At 42.5% G+C, this 21,726-nt stretch overlaps 1 protein-coding gene and 1 pseudogene across 1 annotated transcript in view; both read right to left on the reverse strand.

The window, feature by feature from the left end:
• LOC124619691 overlaps nucleotides 1–21,726 on the reverse strand; it is a 180,800-nt gene that overhangs the window by 28,004 nt on the left and 131,070 nt on the right. The gene's annotated exons all lie outside the window — the stretch shown is intronic.
• LOC124620851 lies at nucleotides 11,318–11,435 on the reverse strand (annotated as a pseudogene).

Raw genomic sequence — 21,726 nt, forward strand, 5'->3', positions numbered from 1 at the left:
GGACTGTCAGATCCCTTAATCGGGCAGGTAGGTTAGAAACCTTAAAAAGGGAAATGGATAGGTTAAAGTTAGATATAGTGGGAACTAGTGAAGTTTGGTGGCAGGAGGAACAAGACGTTTGGTCAGGCGAGATCAGGGTTATAAATACAAAATCGAATAGGGGTAATGCAGGAGTATGTTTAATAATGAATAAAAAATTGGAGTGCGGGTAAGCAACTACAAGCATCATATTGAACGCATTATTGTGGCCAAGATAGACACGAAGCCCATGCCTACAACAGTAGTACAAGTTTATATGCCAACTAGCTCTGCAGATGGTGAAGAAATTGATGAAATGTATGTTGCGATAAAAGAAATTATTCAGGTAGTGAAGAGAGACGAAAATTTAATAGTCATGGCTGACTGGAATTCAACAGTAGGAAAAGGAAGAGAAGGAAATGTAGTAGGAGAATATGGATTAGGGCTAAGAAATGAAAGAGGAAGCGGCCTGTTAGAATTTTGCACAGAGCATAACTTAATCATAGCTAACACTTGGTTCAAGAATCATGAAAGAAGGTTGTATACATGGAAGAACCCTGGAGTTACTAGAAGGTTTTGGATAGATTATATAATGGTAAGACAGAGATTTAGGAACCAGGTTTTAAATTGTAAGACATTTCCAGGGGCAGATGCGGACTCTGACCAAAATCTGTTGGTTATGAACTGTGGATTAAAACTGAAGAAACTGCAAAAAGGTGGGAATTTAAGGAGATGGGACCTGGATAAACTTAAAGAACCAGAGGTTGTACAGAGTTTCAGGGAGAGCATAAGGGAACAATCGACAGGAATGGGGGAAAGACATACAGTAGAAGAAGAATGGGTAGCTTTGAGGGATGAAATAGTGAAGGCAGCAGAGGATCAAGTAGGTAAAAAGACAAGGGCTAGTAGAAATCCTTGGCTAACAGAAGAGATACTGAATTTAATTGATGAAAGGAGAAAATACAAAAATGCAAAAAATGAAGCAGGCAAAAAGGAATACAAACATTTCAAAAATGAGATCAACAGGGAGTGCAAAATGGCTAAGCAGAGATGGCTAGAGGACAAATGTAAGGATGTAGAGGCTTATCTCATGAGGGGTAAGACAGATACTGCCTACAGGGAAATTAAAGAGACCTTTGGAGAAAACAGAACCACTTGCATGAATATCAAGAGCTCAGATGGAAACCCAGTTCTCAGCAAAGAAGGGAAAGCAGAAAGGTGGAAGGAGTATATAGAGGGTCTATACGGGGACGATGTTCTTGAGGACAATATTATGGAAATGGAAGAGGATGTAGATGAAGATGAAATGGGAGATATGATACTGCGTGAAGAGTTTGACAGAGCACTGAAAGACCCAAGTCGAAACAAGGTCCCGGGAGTAGACAACATGCCATTAGAACTACTCACAGCCTTGGGAGAGCCAGTCCTGACAAAACTCTACCATCTGGTGAGCAAGATGTATGAGACAGGCGAAATTCCCTCAGACTTCTAGAAGAATATAATAATTCCAATCCCAAAGAAAGTAGGTGTTGACAGATGTCAAAATTACCGAACTATCAGTTTAATAAGTCACAGCTGCAAAATACTAACGCGAATTCTTTACAGACGAATGGAAAAACTGGTAGAAGCTGACCTTGGGGAATATCAGTTTGGATTCCGTACAAATATTGGAACACGTGAGGCAATACTGACCCTACGACTTATCTTAGAAGCTAGAGTAAGCAAAGGCAAACCTACGCTTGTAGCATTTGTAGACTTAATGAAAGCTATTGACAATGTTGACTGGAATACTCTCTTTCAAATTCTGAAGGTGGCAGGGGTAAAATACAGGGAGCAAAAGGCTATTTACAATTTGTACAGAAACCAGATGGCAGTTATAAGAGTCGAGGGACTTGTAAGGGAAGCAGCAGTTGGGAAGGGAGTGAGACAGGGTTGTAGCCTCTCCCCAATGCTATTCAATCTGTATATTGAGCAAGCAATAAAGGAAACAAAAGAAAAGTTTGGAGTATGTATTAAAATCCATGGAGAAGAAATAAAAACTTTGAGGTTCGCCAATGACATTTTAATTTTGTCAGAGACAGAAAATGACTTGGAAGAGCAGTTGAATGGAATGGACAGTGTCTTGAAAGGAGGATATAAGATGAACATCAACAAAAGCAAAATGAGGATAATGGAATGTAGTCAAATTAAGTCGGGTGATGCTGAGGGAATTAGATTAGGAAATGAGACAATTAAAGCAGTAAAGGAGTTTTGCTATTTGTGGAACAAAATAACTGATGATGGTCGAAGTAGAGAGGATATAAAATGTAGACTGGCAATGGCAAGGAAAGCGTTTCTGAAGAAGAGAAATTTGTTAACATCGAGTATTGATTTAAGTGTCAGGAAGTCGTTTCTGAAAGTATTTGTATGGAGTGTAGCCATGTATGGTAGTGAAATATGGACGATAAATAGTTTAGACAAGAAGAGAATAGAAGCTTTCAGTTGAATTCCTTATTACTGGAAATAATGAAGGAGCAATATGGAATCACTAACCTCCGAAGAATGACTATTTATCATAAGAAAGTTTTATGAGAATAACTGCAGTAATGTCACTGTTCAATGGGCATGTCTGTTAAAGTTTGGAAAGAAAAGGACACCATGTGAAGTGCTTACCACACGGTAAGTTAAACCACTCAAAAGTCACTGTGCTTTTGAAGCCATCAGATGGTCAATGTTCTGCTCCTCAACTCACACTGATTTTCATTGTTGACCTGTTGATAGCCAGACTTGAATCTACTGGGAATACCTGGGATGCAAGGAGCAACGCATCGGGACAAAAATCCAGTCACTACCAATGATAACAGGGAGCAAGTCTGCATGTTTTTTGAGGATCAGCTGACCACATAGCCTCAACAGGCATTCCAACAATTAAGCACATCCAAAATAACATTACAAAGGCTCACAAAAGTAGTGGGGCATGTCCCAACAAAATCCAAATTTGCCAGCCACTCAAGGAGAGGAACACCATGTGATGGAGAAATTGCACAATCCACATGATTGAGGAACTTGAAAATGGTGCCATCAGTATACACAAGATATGGTTCAGTGATGAGCCCTATTTTCAGATGAATGGTTACATTAACAAATGAAATTGGTGCCACTAGGGTACAGAAATTCCTCATTTCAGTGTCGTCTTGCCACTGCATCCATGATGTGGTGTGTCATATATGAAATCAGATCATTGGTCCAATATTCATTGATGGTATTGTCACAGGAGTGAAGTATCAGGACTTGCTGGAGCAGCACTTTGGCCCAGAAGTGGGCTGTCTCAACATGACTTGCCAGTACTGGTGCATGCAGGATAGAGCTCAACCCCATAGAATTGCTGACATCTTCACATGCTTTGAAGTAATGTTTGGTGAACATATGATTGCACTGGATTCATAGAAATTCATGAGGCACAGGAAAGAATGGCCCCCATATAGTCCAGACCTCAATCCTTGTGTCTTCCTCATACAGGAATCCCCCAGGTCACTGGAGGACCCAAAATCTGTAATCAGAAGCGAGATTGATGCACTTGAATCCATTACACTCCAGTGTGTTATGGTAGAGTTTTGAAACTGACTGTATACCACTCTAGCTGGAAGTGACAGACATTTTGAGCATCTTGTGCATCAAATGTTATTCATAGCTGTATTCACTAAAATAGGGTTCATGTTCTTGCATGCTGTCTTTTTTCCACAATTAACACTTACTTTCTATCATGTTTTTTTCTGCCAATCTGTACTTCATGAGGATTAAGATGTAGTAAAATGGAATGGTCCCACTTGCTGTGAGTCTATCCCCTAAATATTTTTTTATATTTTCCTTTCTGTTTTTTATTATACATAAAATTCACCTATGGTATCATAAGTACTTAAAATTGCTAAATTCTTATTGACACAATAATACACTCAACCTTATTATTTGTGGCATAATTTACAGTCTGATGATATCAACAGTGTAAGTAATCCATGCAGAAACAATTTATTTAAAGAATAGAAATGAATATGGCACTTGAGTGGGTGTCACAAAGAATAAACTGAAAGGCGTTGTTTCACCCCTATTCTTGATGGTCTATGTGTATTTATGGGCTGTGATTTTAATTTTAGTGTTATTAATTATGCTATTTTCAATCATGGTACTGGTTGGTTTACTGTTATTCTTGCAATAGCTGATAGTAGTGCTCCTGCTGCTGTTGCTTTGGTGAGTTATATTCTCTTAACATGAACCACATACATGTCAAAATTCCACCCCACTGAAAACTGTTTTTCGATTGACATAGCTTTTTAGATAACCCTCATTTTGAAACTTCCTGGCAGATTAAAACTGTGTGCCCGACCGAGACTCAAACTCGGGACCTTTGCCTTTCGCGGGCAAGTGGCAGGAGAGCTTCTGTAAAGTTTGGAAGGTAGGAGACGAGGTACTGGCAGAAGTAAAGCTGTGAGTACCGGGCATGAGTCGTGCTTCGGTAGCTCAGTTGGTAGATCACTTGCACGCGAAAGGCAAAGGTCCCGAGTTCGAGTCTCGGTTGGGCACACAGTTTTAATCTGCCAGGAAGTTTCATATCAGCGCACACTACGCTGCAGAGTGAAAATCTCATTCTGGAAACATCCCCCAGTCTGTGGCTAAGCCATGTCTCCGCAATATCCTTTCTTTCAGGAGTGCTAGTTCTGCAAAGTTCGCAGGAGAGCTTCTGTAAAGTTTGGAAGGTAGGAGACAAGGTACTGGCAGAAGTAAAGCTGTGAGTACCGGGCATGAGTCGTGCTTCGGTAGCTCAGTTGGTAGAGCACTTGCCCGCGAAAGGCAAAGGTCCCGAGTTCGAGTCTCGGTCGGGCACACAGTTTTAATCTGCCAGGAAGTTTCATATCAGCGCACACTCCGCTGCAGAGTGAAAATCTCATTCTGAAACCCTCATTTTCCTCGTTTTGATAAATATGTTACTTTTTCAAAAAACTCCATGTTTTAAAATTCATTATCATACAGCATTATGGCATTGAAGAATTTTTGAATCTTAAAAGGTAGTCTTGTCAAAACTCTACTGCCACAGCTTTTCAGCACCAAATTTCCTTTCCAAAAATGTATTTATTGGCAAAAATAACATTTTAGTATGTTAATTACTGAAATTTTGAAATATCACTATCCATAAAATTCTTGACAGGCTTTGTAAATCCTCATACATACTAAAGCTTCAGTGCCATGAAGTAGTATATATCATTTTGCTACATTTTTGTTATATAGCTTATACTTTATCAAGTTATCTTCACTACCCAATTGTATTTTACTTTTTCTTTTGTGTTAATATTAAAAATGTGGCAGTCCTCTATTTTCTCATTTTATAATATCTGTTCTGGTATCTTTATATAGGTGACATGTACAAAATTGTAGTGAGTCAGTAACTAGCCATCAATGAGTGCACATGCTTTGTTGAGTGTCCATCAGTATTATCAAGTCAGTCAGCATCCACAAAAAGATGTATACATTGATAGTTGGTGGGAACTGCTGCTGTGTTTAGTTTTGTTTGAGCTCATAGTTACTTACAAATTAATTTTTCAGTTTTATGTAACTGGGACTCCTCCATTTTCCTCAACGTGAAATTGTTAAATGTGAATTTTTCTCACACACAAGATAAAAGAAACAGTGCTGCACAGATTGTGCAGTAAGCAATTTTTAAGAATTATGTCAAATTTCATGATTTTAATTTTATAGTAATCAAGAAAAGGTACACTACTTGTATATGTCATAAAATCACTCATTGGCAAATTTCATTTATAGTTTGTATTTCAATTTTTAATGCCATCCATATCTGTAGTCTTCATTATCTACCTTGTCTTCATCGAGTATTCTTTTCCCCTGCCTCCTTTGCACAGCAAACTTTTGAAAATTTTCTTCACTTCATCAGCCCTTCTGAGTATCTTTACTGTGAATGCACCTGGGTGGAAACCTAATCTCTGCAGATGCTTAATATTTCCTGCATATTGATTACATATCTGGAAGCTAGCTTTATAACATATAAAACAGCAAACAGCAAACCATGCTTATGGCTGTGCAGCTTTGCACTGACATCTGTGTAAAGTTTACTGAAGAATATCACCCACACCACTCACTGCATTGATTTCACATTTTGTACATTGTCCCTGACGGCTTTTCTATAATATGTTTGTAAAGTATGAACTTCAATGCCTATCAATCTGTTAGCTGTTCCCAGTGGCTTCCTTTATTTTAATTTATGGGCTTTAAATCCTTTCACAGCCTTTTAGATACATCTACAGGTCATTTCTATTGTGTATCCAAAAATCAAGCATAAAAAATGTTATGATATAAAAAGTGTGGATCACAACACAGATAAAGGAGGTGTAGCATGTGCAGACAGCCAAAGAAAATTTATTAAAGAATATTTCTAGGCAGATTTCTGTTACGAAACTTTGAGACATCATTCTTAAAGTATCACTCTAATAAATTAAGCAGTTTAAAAAATATCTAAGCTTTTTGCTATTTTCTGCCCTTAAAGGCTGGATCAACCTAAGTCTCTTTTGCAACCACGTGAAACCCTCAGTTGTTCCAGTGACACAGGCATCGAAACTGACGGTAGCAAATAAAAAATAGAAACCTTGAACTATGATTACAAATTTTTCTTTACAATGAAGTATTCAGGCATAATGCTCTAGATTAATTCACACAACACCTTGATGTAACAGTTTGTGGGGATATGAAATGAGATTGTGACTCCGACTCAGTTTTAGGTGACACACTTGGCAGACTCCAGTTCACTGGTAAGCTACTGGAAAAATGCACTCTCCAAGGAAGATTCCATACTAAATACTAGTGTGACCGTCCCTAGAATATTTCCCAGGTGTATGGGGCTTGCAACAGAGAGGATTAGCAGGGTGTGCTGAATATACACAAGGAAGAACAGCATGGGGTGGTAACATGAAAGGCATTCATCCACCCCTTAAAGCAACCATGCTAAATCCATTCTTAACAATGCTGATGATGTGCCGATGCGAGACGAAGGCACAAGAAGAAGAAGAAGAAGAAGAAATCTTAATAGCATGGATTCCGAAAACTCGCACTTTTCTCGTATGACAGACTGAAAGCTTTGGATCATAGCAGACAGGTAGATGCAGTATTTCTTGATTTCCGAAAAGCATTTGAAGTAGTTCTATGGGTATTATCAAAAGTACGATCGTATGGAGTACCAACCGAAATTTGTGATTGGATTGAGGAATTTTTGGTGCAGGGGATATAGCAGTTTACCTTGGATGAAGAAACATCAACAATAACTTCAGGTGTGCCCCAGGGAAGTTCGTTGAGTCCCTTGCTGCACATGTTTTATATTAATGACCTTTTAGACAACACTGATAGTAAGACATTTTGCAGATGATGCAGTTGTCTATAATCAAGTACTGTCTGAAAGAAGCTGGATAAATATTCAGCCCAATCTTGATAATGTATTTGAGTGGCGCAAAGATTGGGAACTTGCTTTAAATATTCAGAAATGTAAAATTTTACAGTTCATAAAACAAAGAAAGGTAGTAAACTGTGACTGTAGTATCAAGGAGGCAGTGCTGAAATCGATCAACTCACACGAATACCTAAGTGTAGCTTAGTTATTGGTAGAATACTGGGGAAATGCAATCAGTCTATGAAAGGGATTGCTTTCAAATCATACGGGCAACCCATCCTAGAATACTGCTCAAGTGGGGGGTACCCATACCAAATAAGACTAACAGGGACTGTTGAACGTAGACAGAAATGGGCAAGTTGTTTGATCCACGGGACAGTGTCGCAGAGATACTAAAGAAACAGAACTGGCAGGCTCTTGAGGAAAGATGCAAGCTATCCAGAGGAAGTCTACTAACCAAGTTTCAGGAGGTAGCTTTAGTTGATGCTCTAGAAATATAATGCAGCCCACTAGGTATCACTCTCGTAGTGATAGTGGAGATAAGATCATATTAATAACAGCACGATGGAGGTATTTAAACAATCTTTCTTGGCGCACTTAATGGAACGAAAGACCCTAATAACTGGTAAAGCGGGACATACTCTCTGCCACGCACTTGACAGTGGTTTGCAGATTATACAGGGTGTTACAAAAAGGTACGGCCAAACTTTGAGGAAACATTCCTCACACACAAATAAAGAAAAGATGTTATGTGGACATGTGTCCGGAAACGCTTAATTTCCATGTTAGAGCTCATTTTAGTTTCGTCAGTATGTACTGTACTTCCTCGATTCAACGCCAGTTGGCCCAATTGAAGGAAGGTAATGTTGACTTCGGTGCTTGTGTTGACATGCGACATTTCTGTGAACGTTTGGGCAGGCATTGTTGGTGATGTCTTGATTGGGCCCCATGTTCTTCCACCTACGCTCAGTGGAGCACGTTATCTTGGTTTCATACGGGGTACTGTACCTGTGCTGCTAGAACATGTGCCTTTACAAGTATGGCACAACATGTGGTTCTTCTCAACAACAGATTCGGTGACCGATGGATTGGTAGAGGCGGACCAATTCCATGGCCTCCACGCTCTCCTGACCTCAACCCTTTTGACTTTCATGTACGGGGTCATTTGAAAGCTCTTGTCTACGCAACCCCAGTACCAAATGTAGAGACTCTTCACGCTCGTATTGTGGACAGCTGTGATACAATACGCCATTCTCCAGGGCTGCATCAGCACATCAGGGATTCCATGCGACGAAGGGTGGATGCATGTATCCTCGCTAACGGAGGACATTTTGAACATTTTCTGTAACAAAGTGTTTGAAGTCACGCTGGTACGTTCTGTTGCCGTGTGTTTCCATTCCATGATTAATGTGATTTGAAGAGAAGTAATAAAATGAGCTCTAACATGGAAAGGAAGCGTTTCCGGACACATGTCCACATAACATATTTTCTTTCTTTGTGTGTGAGGAATGTTTCCCGAAAGTTTGGCCGTACCTTTTTGCAACACCCTGTAGAGGTAGATGTAGGTATGGTGCAATGGAAAGTGCTCTCTGCTATGCGCTTCACTGTGGTTTGCAGAGTATATACAGTGATCTACACATGTCTGAAATCATATTTTTCATTTATCTTTATTCGAAAATCACTGAATCCAGAGAAAGTCTGCTAACCAAGTTTCAGGAGCCAGCTTTAGTTGATGGCTCTAGAAATATACTGTAGCCCGCTAGGTATCACTACCGTATTGACAGTGGGGATAAGATTATATTAATAACAGTACGATGGAGGTATTTAAACAATGCACTTTCTAGATGTTTTCAACCATTTTTGTAATTTTGGGACGCATTGCACATTGTTCACGTTAGCTTACGGCCACACCAGCGTGTTTCTCACGAGCGTTTACGCCGGAATTCAAGTAACACGCGGGGCAGTCTCAGTGTTGGCACACGGGCGCTTTTCTCACGCAGCGAGAAGCCCAAGAAAATCCCATCAGTAGTGGGAAGGTGCGAGTTGTGACAACATATACTCTGGGCATTTACTGTTAGTATCAACCATGGGCGGAATTTCGTTAGAAAAGAATGCCGCACTTGCGTTGTGTACTGCTATAGTTGTCCACTGGTGTCGGTTATTCTATAAAAACAAGTGCAATTTTTAGTTAATAATCGACCTTTATGTAGAGAGGTTCACCGCTAACTCTATGTGAATATCAATAATTAATTAAAATTTACGCGTGTTTTTACACATTACAGCAAAGACAACACGACAATGCAGCACCTCAAGCACGGGAAACATTACGAGTTATTGGCATAGAACGCAGAACACGCACTTGAAAATGGGGAGAAGTTCCCGAAATGCGTCGTGTAAAATACAATAAAAAGGAAAGCTGCAGGCTTTCACCTGCCATGTCTAATGTACCGTATCAAATCAAATTTTACAGCTGTCTACGGACTGGAAATTCGATGAGTTCTCTACACTTTGCGTTTCTTCTCAACCGATCTACAACTGCTGTTATTATTAATAACACATGCATGTTCAAATGGCAGGCGCTAAAAGAGGAATCTATCTGACCACCGACAACAGGAGCGTGGAAGAATATCAGCGACCAGTATGAGAAAAAGCAAACTTCCTTCACTGTGTAAATCCACAAGTGGAAAACACGGAAGAATAGCCAAACCAAGAAGATCAGGTAGCAAATAATATAATTACAAAATGAAATTTTCTGTTGTGCTAATAACCATAGCAAACAGCAATTATTGTTTCGGATGCGTACTCTTAGAGGCATTTGGTCATCAAGGAGACTTCACAATTTTGGAGACAGCATGATAAGTAAAATTTTGATGATCACTGATAAGCGTAATGGAAAGTATTCCTGCGAATGGAACGAAAGCAACTAATAGAAGCAAAAGTATAAAAGAACATTTTGCTAATAACTTCATTTCCTTCCAGGGATCTGTATTTTGTCAAGATCGTTATGTTAACTTCCTCCAATGAGAACTAGTTCTTTCAGTCTCAAAATCAGCTTCTTTATATTTTATGCATGAGTATATTTCAGTGTACACAGTTTATAAATGTTAATGAAATGTTTGCTGTCAGTGCTCAACAACGTCATCCATTCCAGCCCACTTTTCCCCCCAACCGGCCGCTGTAACTGTTCTCCATCATTCTCTATCTTTGTTTTTGTACTCTTCGCCCCGTGTGTTGTACACCCGTGGATGTTTCTGCATTTCCATAATCGTTACGTCGCTCTCCAGGCACTCCATTCTGACACTTTGTAAGATACAACAAGACGGCTACAATGACAGTAATGCCTGTCTGAAAAATGAACAGTAAACTCCGAGTCCCCAGTCCCTCTACCTAGCTGTTTCATAAGTTAACACCTGCACACAGACTGTTCCACAAAGTTGTATCGACTCCTCAACAGCGGGCCTGTCAAATCAGTGGCGACGCATTGCGCTGACACGTCTGCACTCATTCCGTCTTCAGGCCACGAGTGGCCTACCAGGACCATCCGACCGCCGTGTCATGCTCAAATGGTTCAAATGGCTCTGAGCACTAACTTAGAACTACTTAAACGTAACTAACCTAAGGACATCAAACACATCCATCCCCGAGGCAGGATTCGAACCTGCGACCGTAGCGGTCGCGCGGTTCCAGGCCGAAGCGCCTAGAACCGCTCGGCCACTCCAACCGGCTGTCATCCTCAGTGGAGGATGCGGATAGGAGGGGCGTGGGGTCAGCACACCGCTTTCCCAGTCGTTATGATGGTATTCTTGACTAAAGCCGTTACTAATCGGTCGAGTAGCTCCTCAGTTGGCATCACGAGGCTGAGTGCACCCCGAAAAATGGCAACAGCGCATGGCGGCCTGGATGGTCACCCATCCAAGTGCCGACCACGTCCGACAGCGCTTAACTTCTGTGATCTCACGGGAACCGGTGTATCCACTGCGGCAAGGCCGTCGCCTGCAGACACGTCTGAAGAGTGTTAATTATTCACTAAATGCTTTACACTATACGAAATACACTCCTGGAAATTGAAATAAGAACACCGTGAATTCATTGTCCCAGGAAGGGGAAACTTTATTGACTCATTCCTGGGGTCAGATACATCACATGATCACACCGACAGAACCACAGGCACATAGTCACAGGCAACAGAGCATGCACAATGTCGGCACTAGTACAGTGTATATCCACCTTTCGCAGCAATGCAGGCTGCTATTCTCCCATGGAGGCGATCGTAGAGATGCTGGATGTAGTCCTGTGGAACGGCTTGCCATGCCATTTCCACCTGGCGCCTCAGTTGGACCAGCGTTCGTGCTGGACGTGCAGACCGCGTGAGACGACGCTTCATCCAGTCCCAAACATGCTCAATGGGGTACAGATCTGGAGATCTTGCGTGCCAGGGTAGTTGACTTACACCTTCTAGAGCACGTTGGGTGGCACGGGATACATGCGGACGTGCATTGTCCTGTTGGAACAGCTAGTTCCCTTGCCGGTCTAGGAATGGTAGAACGATGGGTTCGATGACGGTTTGGATGTACCGTGCACTATTCAGTGTCCCCTCGACGATCACCAGTGGTGTACGGCCAGTGTAGGAGATCGCTCCCCACACCATGATGCCGGGTGTTGGCCCTGTGTGCCTCGGTCGTATGCAGTCCTGATTGTGGCGCTCACCTGCACGGCGCCAAACACGCATACGACCATCATTGGCACCAAGGCAGAAGCGACTCTCATCGCTGAAGACGACACGTCTCCATTCGTCCCTCCATTCACGCCCGTCGCGACACCACTGGAGGCGGGCTGCACGATGTTGGGGCGTGAGCGGAAGACGGCCTAACGGTGTGCGGGACCGCAGCCCAGCTTCATGGAGACGGTTGCGAATGGTCCTCGCCGATACCCCAGGAGCAACAGTGTCCCTAATTTGCTGGGAAGTGGCGGTGCGGTCCCCTGCGGCACTGCGTAGGATCCTACGGTCTTGGCGTGCATCCGTGCGTCGCTGCGGTCCGGTCCCAGGTCGACGGGCACGTGCACCTTCCGCCGACTCCGTTTACGTTCTTTTGTTACCGCGTCACGTGCCCGCCACGCCACCAGGCGCCATCGAGCGTTGCGGTGGAATGTGGTCATAATGTTTTGGCTTAACAGTGTGCAGCAACTAGTAACTAATGCAAATAGCCCAAGAAACGCACACAAACAGAATTTAGGTAGATCACTGGAAGCTGCACTGCGCTGCTGTGTATGTAACATATTGGCGCATGTCGTTCTTCCTGGAAGATCACTCCCCCAGGCGGATCATAAAAACGCAGTACCTTTCTCGAACTTGTGGCCAGCCCCAGAGTGAAAAACAAGCAGGTCGAATGCACCCCAGCCCGTTTGCACTGCGTCAACACCGAAGTCCGCGGGCGTGCAGCTTACGAAAAGGTGTCGTATGGCCAGCCCCATTCAATAGTGGCCTATACACTCAGATGACATAAGTCATGAGATAGCAATATGCGCATATGGCCGCACGACACGAATTAACGAACTTTGAACGCGGAATTGTGTTTGTAGCTAAATGCATGGGATATTCCATTTCGAAAATGGTTAGGGAATGTAATATTCCGAGATCTACAGCGTCAAGAGTGTGCCGAGAACACCTCATTTCAACCATTATCTTTCACAACGGACGACGCCGTAGCCGAAGACCTTCAGTTTAACGACCGAGAGCAGCGGCGTATGCATAGAGTTGTCACTGCTAGCAGACAAGCAGCAGTGGGTGAAATAACGGCAAAAATCAATGTGGGAAATACGACGACTGTATATACAGGGTTATTACAAATGATTGAAGTGATTTCACAGCTCTACAATAACTTTATTATTTGAGATATTTTCACAATGCTTTGCACACACATACAAAAACTCAAAAAGTTTTTTTAGGCATTCACAAATGTTCGATATGTGCCCCTTTAGTGATTCGGCAGACATCAAGCCGATAATCAAATTCCACCCACACTCGGCGCACCATGTCCCCATCAATGAGTTCGAAAGCATCGTTGATGCGAGCTCGCAGTTCTGGCACGTTTCTTGGTAGAGGAGGTTTAAACACTGAATCTTTCACATAACTCCATGGAAAGAAATCGCATGGGATTAAGTCGGGAGACTGTGGAGGCCATGACATGAATTGCTGTTCATGATCTCCACCACGACCGATCCATCGGTTTTCCAATCTCCTGTTTAAGAAATGCCGAACATCATGATGGAAGTGCAGTGGAGCACCATCCTGTTGAAAGATGAAGTCGGCGCTGTCGGTCTCCAGTTGTGGCATGAGCCAATTTTCCGGCATGTCCAGATACATGTGTCCTGTAACGTTTTTTTCGCAGAAGAAAAAGGGGCCGTAAACTTTAAACCGTGAGATTGCACAAAACACGTTAACTTTTGGTGAATTGCGAATTTGCTGCACGAATGTCTGAGGATTCTCTACCGCCCAGATCCGCACATTGTGTCTGTTGACTTCACCATTAAGAAAAAATGTTGCTTCATCACTGAAAACAGGTTTCGCACTGAACGCATCCTCTTCCATGAGTTGTTGCAACCGCGCCAAAAATTCAAAGCGTTTGACTTTGTCATCGGGTGTCAGGGCTTGTAGCAATTGTAAACGGTAAGGCTTCTGCTTTAGCCTTTTCCGTAAGATTTTCCAAACCGTCGGCTGTGGTACATTTAGCTTCCTGCTTGCTTTATTCGTCGACTTCCGCGGGCTACGCGTGAAACTTGCCCGCACGCGTTCAACCGTTTCTTCGCTCACTGCAGGCCGACCCGTTGATTTCCCCTCACAGAGGCATCCAGAAGCTTTAAACTGCGCATACCATCGCCGAATGGAGTTAGCAGTTGGTGATCTTTATTGAACTTCGTCCTGAAGTGTCGTTGCACTGTTCTGACTGACTGATGTGAGTTCATTTCAAGCACGACATACGCTTTCTCAGCTCCTGTCGCCATTTTGTCTCACTGCGCTCTCGAGCGCTCTGGCGGCAGAAACCTGAAGTGCGGCTTCAGCCGAACAAAACCTTATGAGTTTTTCTACGTATCTGTAGTGTGTCGTGACCATATGTCAATGAATGGAGCTACAGTGAATTTATGAAATCGCTTCAATCATTTGTAATAGCGCTGTATTAGGACAGTGAGGCAAAATTTGGTGTTAAAGGGCTATGGCATAAACTGGCTAATGGGAGGACAGGAAATAGCGCCAGGGTAGGGAGCCGTGACACTACATCTAGTCTGGGGGCATCCCTGGAAGACATTTTAGGTAGTGACCCTATTAGGGTAATTGCAAATTTTGGCGATATACATCTGAGTAAATTGGCTTACTACACCTATTTTCATTCTCTGCTTTCGTATGGCATCATATTCTGGGGTAACTCATCATTGAGTAAAAGAGTGTTCATTGCACAAAAGCATGTAATCAGAATAATTGCTAGAGCTCATCCAAGACCATCCTGCGGACACTTATTTAAAGAGCTAGAGATCTTCACCGTAGCCTCACAATATATATATTAACTTATGAAATGTGTTATTAACAATCCGAATGAATTCAAAAGTAATACCAGTGTACATGGCAACAACACTAGGAGAAAGGATGATCTTCATTGCTCAAGGTTAAATCTAACTTTGGCTCAGAAGGGGGTAAATTATGATGCCACAAAAGTCTTTGGCCACTTACCTAATAGCACCAAAAGTCTGGCAAATAGCCATAGAACATTTAAAAGGAAATTAAAAGAATTTCTTAATGGCAACTCCTTCTACTCATTACATGAATTTTTGGGTATAGTAAGTGTGTAATTTCCCCAACCCCCACAAAAAATATTAAGTGTCATGTAATATTTTGTGTAATTTATTATATTGTATAGACACCTTTTATTAACCTGACACGTTCCACATCATTACGAAGTGCCGTATTCATGATCTATGGAACAAGTATTAATCTAATCTAATCAGACTACCGACTCGAGTGCCTTAGCACGATGCGCCTTCAGTGCTTCTCTTGGCCTCGTGATAAAACCGGTTGGACCTAAGAAAAATGAAGAACCTTGGCTTGGTCAGGTGAGTGTCGATTTCAGTTGGTAAGAGCTGGTGGTAGAGTTGGGAGTGTGGCGCAAACCCCACGAAGCCATGGACCGAAGTTGTCAACAAGATACTGTGCAACCTGGTGCTGGGTCCATAACGGTGTGGACTCTCTCTATATGGTATAGACTGGGTCCTCTGGTGCGAGTAAACCGATCATTCACTGGAAACGGTCATGTTCGGCTGCTTGGAGACCACTGTTGGACTCCATGATCTCAAAAAATGACTGAATTTTTATGGATGTCAGTGCGCTATGTCACCGGACCACAATTGTTAGCAAATGGTTTGAAGAATATTCAGGACAATTCGTGTGAATCATTTGGCCACCCAGATTGCCCAACATGAATCCCATCCAACATTTATGGGACATAATTCAGAGATCACTTCATGCACAAAATCCTGCACAGACAACACCTTCACAACTGTGGACGGCTGTAGAGGTAGCTTGGCTTAGTATTTCTGCAGGGGGCTTCCAACGAACTGTTGAATCCATGTCACGTCGAATTGCTGCACTACGCCATGGAAAATGACGTGCGACACGGTATTAGGAGGTGTCCCATGACTTTCGTCACTACGGTGTAATGTTGACGTGAATTCCCGCTCAAACGCACGTGAAAAAAAAAGCCTGTGTGGCTGGAGCGTCAAAGAGATGTTCGCTATTTAAAATCGGTAGCCCGTTTCTTAACTGCTGAAAGTGAAGTAGCAGACTGTTTATAAACTGCGTGGAGATAATATTTTGCTTTTATCCAAAGTTTGTAATTTTATGTTGCGTCACAGATAAAATTTTGTATTACGTGTTACACAGGTAGATTGGCTGATAAAAAAAAAAAAAAGTGGTGCATTCACAAGGGAACCTCCCCATCGCACCCCCCTCAGCTTTAGTTATAAGTTGGCACAGTGGATAGGCCTTGAAAAACGGAACACAGATCAATTGAGAAAACAGGAAGAAATTGTGTGGAACTGTGAAAAAGTAACCAAAAATACAAACTGAGTAGTTGATGGGAAGATATGCAACATCAAGGATATCGGAAACGCAGGAGCGCCGTGGTCTCGTGGTAACGTGAGCAGCTGCGGAATGAAAGGTCCTTGGTGCAAATCTTCCATCGAGTGAAAAGTTTAATTTTTTATTTTCAGTTTATGTGACAAACTCTTATGTTTTCATCGCTTTTTTTGGGAGTGATTATCACATTCACAAGAGAACCTAAATCGGGCAAGGTAGAAGAATCTTTTTACCCATTCGCCAAGAGTACAAGTTAGGTGGGTCGACAACATATTCCTGTCATGTGACGCACATGCCGTCACCAGTGTCGTATAGAATATATCAGATGAGTTTTCCTGTGGAGGAATCGGTTGACCTATGACCTTGCGATCAAATGTTTTCGGTTCCCATTGGAGAGGCACGTCCTTTCGTCTACTAATCGCACGGTTTTGCGATGCGTCGCAAAACACAGACACTACATCTACATCTATACTCCGCGAGCCACCTTACGGTGTGTGGCGGAGGGTACTTATTGTACCACTATCTGATCCCCCCTTCCCTGTTCCATTCACGAATTGTGCGTGGAAAGAACGACTGCTTGTAAGTCTCCGTATTTGCTCTAATTTCTCGGATCTTTTCGTTGTGATCATTACGCGAGATATATGTGGGCGGTAGTAATATGTTGCCCATCTCTTCCCGGAATGTGCTCTCTCGTAATTTCGATAATAAACCTCTCCGTATTGCGTAACGCCTTTCTTGAAGTGTCCGCCACTGGAGCTTGTTCAGCATCTCCGTAACGCTCTCGCGCTGACTAAATGTCCCTATGACGAATCGCGCTGCTTTTCGCTGGATCATGTCTATCTCTTCTATTAATCCAACCTGGTAAGGGTCCCATACTGATGAGCAATACTCAAGAATCGGACGAACAAGCGTTTTGTAAGCTACTTCTTTCGTCGATGAGTCACATTTTCTTAGAATTCTTCCTATGAATCTCAACCTGGCGCCTGCTTTTCCCACTATTTGTTTTATGTGATCATTCCACTTCAGATCGCTCCGGATAGTAACTCCTAAGTATTTTACGGTCGTTACCGCTTCCAATGATTTACCACCTATGGCATAATCGTACTGGAATGGATTTCTGCCCCTATGTATGCGCATTATATTACATTTATCTACGTTTAGGGAAAGCTGCCAGCTGTCGCACCATGCATTAATCCTCTGCAGGTCCTCCTGGAGTACGTACGAGTCTTCTGATGTTGCTACTTTCTTGTAGACAACCGTGTCATCTGCAAATAGCCTCACGGAGCTACCGATGTTGTCAACTAAGTCATTTATGTATATTGTAAACAATAAAGGTCCTATCACGCTTCCCTGCGGTACTCCCGAAATTACCTCTACATCTGCAGATTTTGAACCGTTAAGAATGACATGTTGTGTTCTTTCTTCTAGGAAATCCTGAATCCAGTCACAAACCTGGTCCGATATTCCGTAGGCTCGTATTTTTTTCACTAAACGTAAGTGCGGAACCGTATCAAATGCCTTCCTGAAGTCCAGGAATACGGCATCAATCTGCTCGCCAGTGTCTACGGCACTGTGAATTTCTTGGGCAAATAGGGCGAGCTGAGTTTCACATGATCTCTGTTTGCGGAATCCTTGTTGGTTATGATGAAGGAGATTTGTATTATCTAAGAACGTCATAATACGAGAACACAAAACATGTTCCATTATTCTACAACAGATTGACGTAAGCGAAATAGGCCTATAATTATTCGCATCTGATTTATGACCCTTCTTGAAAATGGGAACGACCTGCGCTTTCTTCCAGTCGCTAGGTACTTTACGTTCTTCCAGCGATCTACGATAAATTGCTGATAGAAAGGGGGCAAGTTCTTTAGCATAATCACTGTAGAATTTAAACTTATTACAGTGATCAGAGACGTCAATGAACGAACGGACAGATAATAACTATGCAAAAATAAAGAAAGTAAAATTTTCACTCGATGGGAAGACTTGAACCAAGGACCTCTCCTTCTGCAGCTGCTCACGCTACCACGAGACCACGGCGCTCGTGAGCTAACTGTCTCCATGATATTGCCTATGTCGCCCATGGGCTACTCAGTTTGTATATTTTGCTTATTTTTTCACAGTTCCACACAACTTCTTCCTGTTTTCTCAATTGATCTGTGTTCAATTTATCAAGGCCTATCCACTGTGCCAACTTATAACTAAATCTGAGGGGGGTGCGATGGGGAGGTTCCCTTGTCAGAAGACATGTTCGATGTCCATCCAACTTAGAGTAGTACTTCTTTGTGACAGGTAACGCGTCCACCTCAGTACACTAGTAGTGTTTTTCGTTCTAAGTGTAGTTACTAAGCATTGCAGGGCATAGAAGGGACTTCAGCTGTTGGGTGACCACTGTGAGGAAGACGGAAATGCAAAACACTGGTATGAGACAGCGTTATCAGTACCTGTAAGAGTTTGGGGTCTCATTGAGGGTCACTTTTTGGCCGACTGGTCGAATAGTACGCTATCCAGATTTGTGGGGCATTCGGAGATGGATGGCACTGGCCATATGTCGGACTGGATTGGAACATAAGAGCAGGCAAATTCATCGTCAAGCTACCGGTCGACCACATGGTACTGTGCAATAAGCTTTCATAGTGCCTTCACATCTGCGCCTGCCTTCTGAGAACAGCCGGCCGCGGTGGCAATGCGGTTCTAGGCGCTGCAGTCCGGAACCGCGGGACTGCTACGGTCGCAGGTTCGAACCCTGCCTCGGGCATGGATGTGTGTGATGTCCTTAGGTTAGTTAGGTTTAAGTAGTTCTAAGTTCTAGGGGACTGATGACCTAAGATGTTAAGTCCCATAGTGCTTAGAGCCATTTGAACCATTTGAACCATCCGAGGACAAGTAATGGATTTCCTGCGACATTATGTGTGATCCAGCACAATTGGTCAAAAATCAGCAGCTGCCAGATTATCGAATTACCGTGCTTTGTTTAGGCTGATGTTAACACATCACGAACGGCAGCATTAGGAATGGGGCCATGACCAGGAAGTGTGAACTGCTGATGAATGGGAACTCACTGTATTCGCCGATAATTTGCAATTCTGCAGTGTCCTTGATTATCATCGTCAACGGGTATAGTGGCGACCTGGAGAGAGGTCGCGTCGCTCTGTTGTTTTGCAAAAGTATAGTGGTGGCACACGTGGAATCATGGCGTGGAGAGCCAAAGGGTATGACTTCAGACCGAGGCTGGCAGTGACTAAGGCAACTCTGCTGGCACGCCACATCACAGGCGTCCTGTGTCCTGAGTGTTATCTCTCATGGGATAGCATATTGCTCGTCTACACATGGCACGTGTCTCTGTAAACTATCTGCGTGGTACTGAGGTACTCCCACGGCCAATAGGATTCCCAGATCTACCCCCTATAGAACACGTATGGGGCCAACTGAGACACCATCTCCATCTCAGTGCCAGAATCTGGGGCATCAAGGACCAGTTGCAACAGCTGTACGCCAGATTGCTTCAGGAAAGGAGACAATGGCTTTATTACACAATTCCCAACCGAATCTGTACATCCGGGTTAAATGGGAGTGTAACGTTATACTGATAAGTGTTCTCTCACTGGCAAATTCTTTGTAAATGTTACGCGATTTTGTAATCACTGAAATAACATGACATATCCTCTCAGCGCAAGAAGTTTCATTTTGTTCCCCGACCCAAACCCCCTTTCTGTGTGCAACACTTTTTCTATCATATCTGAACAAACTAAAACCATCAGGCACGGATTACTGAAATAAGTAATAAATATTTACTTATTTCAGTAATCCGTGCCTGAAAGTATTAGTTTATTCAGATATGTTTTCGTCAGTCCCTTTTTGTGAACTTCCAAACTGCAACTACAGGGTACTTAGTTTTGTAATTTCTTTATTTTCCATCTCAATTCCCCTGACAGCTTTGGTTAAAGGTGGTTGATTTCGAAGTTTCCCGTTCATTATCGACCCATTTCGTTAGCGTATGTCGGCGTTATTCCACACAGCAAGCACTCACCGATGAATGTAATTAAGGCACAGGTCCTATTCAGATGTATCTTCTTGCACACCTTGTACACGCTGGCATGGGTATCGTGTTACGTCTGACAGGGTACATATTTGTGGAATTCCAATACTACAGCGGTAACAGGTAACTTAGTGTGAAGTATGCGCTTATATTAAGCCATAGAATGTTCGAAGACGAACATTTATTCCTAGCTTAAAATGTACGAATATTATTGTTAATCATTTCAGAACCACTCAGGTAACGGTTCGATAATAAGCGGGAAATTTTGAAACTAGTCACCATCAACCCTGATTATGAATGCATCTGAGACGGAAAGAAATAAAGGAGTAATAAAATCCATTTTGAATTAATGTTGTTTTATCTCATGGCATTTTGCGTTTTTTGTTGCTTTTGGTTTTATGTTGGGTTCTGCAATGTGGTGTATTTTTTGCAATGCCTGCCTACATAGGGTTTGTCATATTGTACAGTGCTAATCACTATACATGTACCATGTGATGTAGTCCCTTATGTAACTAAATCTTGTTAGTGAACCCTTTGTAGATTCCGGTGCATGCCGCATATGGTAGGCTGTGTCAGAAACTAGGTTGGCACCAGAAAGTAATACAATTTGCTGCTTTCTTTGATGCTTTTGTAATCTCATTCGTTTTCAGTATGTGAAAGCTACCAACTGACAAGTCTACAAGACTTTTGTCTTTATGAAAATTCACGAATATTGAATGAACTCCTGTTTCACCATAAATTGTCCAAAACTGAATATTTTGACTGTACGCTATTGCAGTTCGTCTCTAGCAGCGAATACATATAAGACGACCCGACGTTCCAGAAACTGTCTAAATAAACCTGTCAGAAAATATAAGCTCTCGAGCGCGGAAACTTAATAATTGTCATAATTTTCTAGGCTATTAACTCACACTTTACCATGAAAATCCATTTGACCTCGGCTCTGTAACTCGACAAATTTTAATAACTGTAGATTATTGGCCAGAGCAAGTTGACATTTGGCTTACATTTCGCGCGACATATACAAACATAACAAAAATAAAATTTCATTCAGGTCTGTATCAACACGGCGTCAGTCCCCCACTGAGATTTTTTTTCTTATTCTCGTATGGCACATCT

Source organism: Schistocerca americana, chromosome 6 (genome assembly GCF_021461395.2).
Source record: "Schistocerca americana isolate TAMUIC-IGC-003095 chromosome 6, iqSchAmer2.1, whole genome shotgun sequence".
NCBI classification, from domain to species: domain Eukaryota; kingdom Metazoa; phylum Arthropoda; class Insecta; order Orthoptera; family Acrididae; genus Schistocerca; species Schistocerca americana.